This window comes from Dasypus novemcinctus, chromosome 17, assembly GCF_030445035.2.
Source record: "Dasypus novemcinctus isolate mDasNov1 chromosome 17, mDasNov1.1.hap2, whole genome shotgun sequence".
NCBI lineage: Eukaryota > Metazoa > Chordata > Mammalia > Cingulata > Dasypodidae > Dasypus > Dasypus novemcinctus.
In genome coordinates this window covers 36,095,764-36,100,838 of record NC_080689.1, presented here as the reverse complement: position 1 = coordinate 36,100,838, position 5,075 = coordinate 36,095,764, and positions in this window count along the sequence as shown.

Here is a 5,075-nt window from a genome sequence, read left to right as displayed (position 1 = left end):
CGTGGCCAATCCGCAGGCGCCTCGGCGCGCGCGGGCGGCGCGCGCTCCTGGCCCCGCCCCTTCGGCGCGCGCGCGGGCGACGTGGGGAAGGAGGCGGTGCCGCGCAGCCGAGCTGCCCAGTTACGTAGCCCGCCCCCTGCGAGAAGGGCAGCTGGCCTGGCGCGCTCGTGGGGGTGGGTCGCCCGGCCTGGAAAACTCCCGCCGGAAGCTGAGGGCGGCTGTGGGGCCTTCAGCCTCGGAAAGTGCCCTCTGTCTGGAACGGAAGCCGGCGGTCGCAGGGCTGCGCGGCGGAGGGCGCGCACCGGGTGAGCCTGAGCGGCTGGGGCGCTCCCTGCAGGGTGCCAACCGAAGGGCGGTGGAAAAGGGCCCTCCCTTACCCAGCCACGGGTTCCTGCCATTAGAGCATTTCTGCCAGGCAACCAAAAAAGGAACTAGTGTTTAGTCTAACAGTAGAGTAAGTCTCCTCTTCTGGTAGTATTCTTAAAGCATCGCACGTAGTAAGCATTTGATAAATACTTGCTAAATGAATGCTAGGTGCCAAGCCTTTACATGTTTATGATAACCCTGTCAGGTACACCGAGCTTTCCTCTAGGCCAAGCACTGACTCAGTCATTTCACACGTATTAACTATTTTAACGCTCTCCATGGAACCAAGAGTTAACAAACGATTACAGTTACCGAGTCATTATATAGATGCACCTTTACTTTCTAGTATATTGTAGAATAGCCAAAAGAAACTCACTGAACTGTAACGCAGATACCTTGATCTTTGATAATGATTGTATAACTGTATAATCTTTACCTTGTGACTGTAAAAAGCCTCATGATAATTCGTGACTGGCCCCACTTGTACCCCTTATCTTGTTTTACAACTTTGAAGTCTTGTGATCTCAAAGACAGCCACCTAATGTTTCTTAGTGAAGGAAATTGAGTCAGCCCAGAACTAACCAACCCCACTTCCTAAGTTATATTACTAGACAAAGCTAGTTCAACCGAAATGGGCCAGTCTGACACGTGCAGTAGCTTAAACCTTCACCTGTAGGTGACCTATATACCTCATTATGATGCTAAAAATCACTCCCATCTTCATGCTAAGACCACTGTTTTCTTACAGACGTTCTGTAGCTAGTCATGTAATCAATCTGCACACAAAATAATCATACCTCAACCTGCCCATCTTTGGATACTATAAAACTCTCAGAATTACTGCAGTTGGGGGAGACCCATAAGCCTTCTGATCTTCTTGCTATGCATATTGCAATAAAGCTCTTCCTTCCTCAGGCTCAGGAGTTGGTCATTTGTGCATATCAGGCAGAGAACCCCGTGATGGGTATCATCCATAACCTGTGAAGTAGGTATTTAAGATTCACAATCCCTTGTCTGAATCCTTTGGACCAGGGGTCTCACAGAACATAGGATTTTTCAGATTTTAGAATGGTAAGAGAGTGTGAGAATAAAAAGTTCCTATTCCCCAAAGTCAAGAAGGAAATTGGAAGACTGACAATCCTTTGGCCTTAATCCCAAATTGTAAATAAGCAATATGGAAACCAACCCCAATCAGTCACAGCTTCACTTTGGTAAAAGCCTTTATAAGATGAGCTCTTTGCTCTGTTCCAGAAGACTGTGCTAACACATAGTTCTCCTTTGCTTAGGAGGTAATAAAATCAGCGTTGTGTCAGATATACTTGAGAGGTGGTCTAGTCCCTCTACAGGTGCAAGTTACACCCCCAGAGAGTCTGGGGCAGGACCTTGAAATCAAACATTAATATTTCTGCAGCAAAACATTGGTTTATTCATACTAAATGGTATGAATATGAACTATAAATAACCTCAGTTCAATTCAGATCAAAATTGGCTACCTAAGGAGTTTGCTACAAAACTTTCGGTTTTCAGAGCTTTATGGATTTCAGAATTGCAATTCAAAGATCATTATATCTCCATTTTATGATCAGGAAACTAAGGCACTGATGGATTAATTAACTTGCCCAGGACCACACAGCTAGAAAGTGGTGGAGATTAAATCCAGGGAAGCTGGAGTCCTGCGTTGTTAATGGAAATACTATACTGCCTCCAATTTAACACTGTTTCATCAAATTTAATCCTCACAATAATCTTTATAGGCATACCTCATTTTATTGCACTTTGCAGATAATTTGTTTTACAATTTGCAGATTTGTGGTAACCCTGCATCAAGCAAGTCTACTGGTGCCATTTTCCCAACAGCATGGGCTCACTTTGCATACATGTCACATTTTGGTAATTCTTACAATATTTCAAACTTTGTCATTATCATTATATCTGTTATGGTGATTTGTGACTTTGATGTTACTATTGTAATTGTTTTGGGGTACCCAAGGCACATCCATATAAGATGGCAAATGTAATCAATAAATGTTTTGTGTGTTCTGACTACTCCCCCTCCTGTCTCCCTCTCCTCTGGCCTCCCTAATCCCTGAGACACAAAAATATTGAAATTAGGCCAATTAATAACCCTACGATGGTCACTAAGTGTTCAAGTGAAAGGACAAGTCACAAGTCTCTCACTTTAAATCAAAAGCTGGAAATGGTAAAAGCTTTATGAATTGATTAAGTTCTCAGTAAGAGACATTCTCCCTTGGGAGCCCAAATATGAATAGGATTTCCGTAACCTGAAGGAGGCTCATTAGCCTCCTTTCCTAGGCTTCCCTAACTACAAAAGTCATCTCATCTATATATGCATGAGTGCTGAGACCACCTCAGCAATAGGTTTGCATGGAGGGAAGGCGATTGAGAACTGAAGAAATAAAAGGACAGAAGGAAAGACACAAGAGAGGAAATAAAGATGGGACCAGGGAACTCACAGCTTCTGAAACTGAGAACCTCAACCCTAGTTTCCACATCATATTTATTTAGGAACTAACAAGCAGCTGTTTGTTATTACTGTAATAAGGGTCAGGTGCAACATTTACAATAATAAGGTACAGGTTGTGCAAAGTTCCAATGCCTCCTCACGCAAACATTTTTTCGTGCTGACCAGATGGTGTTCCATCTAGCTGCATTATGGAAACGTTTCAACTTCAAAACATGTTCCTTAGTGTTTTCCCACAACAATTCCCCCTTTTTGGTTTTGCAAAGCAGTGATGACACATTTGGCGATTTCTTGCTGCTTCATACCCCAGAGGATTTGTTGTGTGCATTGAGAAGTTTGCTGTTACTATGGCGAGCATAGCTACCAGCAAATTAGGAGCAGTAACTGGCAATTTCTCCTTTTCCAACTGTTGTTCGGCTTCTTGACTCAGATGTTTAATTTGCCCCCCATTGTGGGGGTGAAGCTGCTCTGGTCTTCGGAGTGGGACCCAACCAGGTAGTTTTCAGTGTCAATCTCTCCATCTGCATGACCGGAGGTTCTGGGTTCCACAGGAACTTTCATCGTCTTTTGGCATTCATGATATGCTTTTATTTGATGAGCTGGTACCCACACAGGATGTTCTCCGTCTCCTGGGGAAACACAAGCATACCCTCATCCCCAAATTAACAGCTTCCCTGTTGACCATTCATTAGTCAGTGGATCATTCCACCCAATTAAAGGTTTTTTCAAACAGAGTTTGGGTTTGATTTTTCTAATTATTTGGAAATGCTTTTCAGCTGCTATCCCTTCCAGGGTGGTTCCACAGTTAAGAAAATTAAGAGTGAATAGTGCTTAACTGCGCCTGCAGTGTTTCCTTGTCTCCCCCTTTTTGTTTTTGTAACATGAGTTTAAGGGTTTGATTTGCTCACTCCACAATAGCCTTCCCTTGGGGGTTATACTGAGGTCCTGTAATATGTGAAATACTCCAAGTATCTAGAAATCTTTTGAGGGAGACACTGGTGTAAGCAGGAACATTATCTGTTTTTAGAGACTGGGAGAGTCCCATTACAGCAAAGCAAGCTAACAAATGCTGTCTTACATGTCAAGCAATTTCTCCCATCTGAGCTGTAGCCCAAATGAATCCTGAACAAGTATCTACAGAGACATGAACATAACATAATTTTCCAAAGGAGGAGATATGAATTACATCTCCATTTGCCACAGTGAGTTAGCAGTTAAACCCACTGGGGATTTACTCCAGGTTCCAGTTGTTTTGGATTATTAAAAATTTGACATGATGGACAAGTTTGAAGAATGTCCCTACAGGAAGGTAAGGGAGCAACAACAATTGTGCTATGCAATCTCCAATATCAACTTTCCATGGAACTGAGACGGGACATGATAACTTGAATCTTGCCTTGATAGTCACAATCAATTACTCCTGTATGCACTCTAATTCCCTGGGAGGTGAGACTGCTCCTCCCAAGGAGAAATCCGACCATGCCAATTGGTAAAAGTCCCCTTAGTCCCATTTTACACAGATGGAGGTATCACCTGGAAGCAAGATAACAAGTTTTGTCATAAGGATATTTATGGCTGTGCTTCCTGCCATGGCAGGGGGTAAGTGAAGGGCACTGTGGAGTATCAGGGAGTGCCAGGATTGTTCTGCTGAACCAGGAAAGCCCCCTTTTTGGAACAGGGCTAGGAGAGGGCCCCGCTGGAAGTTTCCCAACAAGGGACAGTGCCATTCTTTTTTTTTTTTTTTTTAATTTCTCCGCCCCCAGTTCTCTGCTCTCTGTGCCCATTCGCTGTACATTCTTGCATGACCACTTCCATCCTTATCAGCAGCACGGGGAATCCATGTTCCTTTTTTCTTGTTTTTTGTTGTGTATCCTGCTATGTTAGCTCTCCATGTGTGCGGCGCCATTCCTGGGCAGGCTGCACCTTCCTTCACACTGGGCAGCTCTCCCTTACGGGGTGCACACCTTGCACGTGGGGCTCCCCCACACGGGGGACACCCCTGCATGGCACAGCACTCCCTGCACACATCAGCACCGCACATGGGCCAGCTCCATATGGGTCAAGGGAGACCCGGGGTTTGAACCACGGACCTCCCATGTGGTAGGCAGACACCCTATCCATTGGGCCAACCCACTTCCCTAGGGAGTGCCATTCTTATGGTAATTAGACCAGCATTGGCTAACCCAATGATTTCCTTTACTACAGCAGGGGCACGGCTCAAATGATT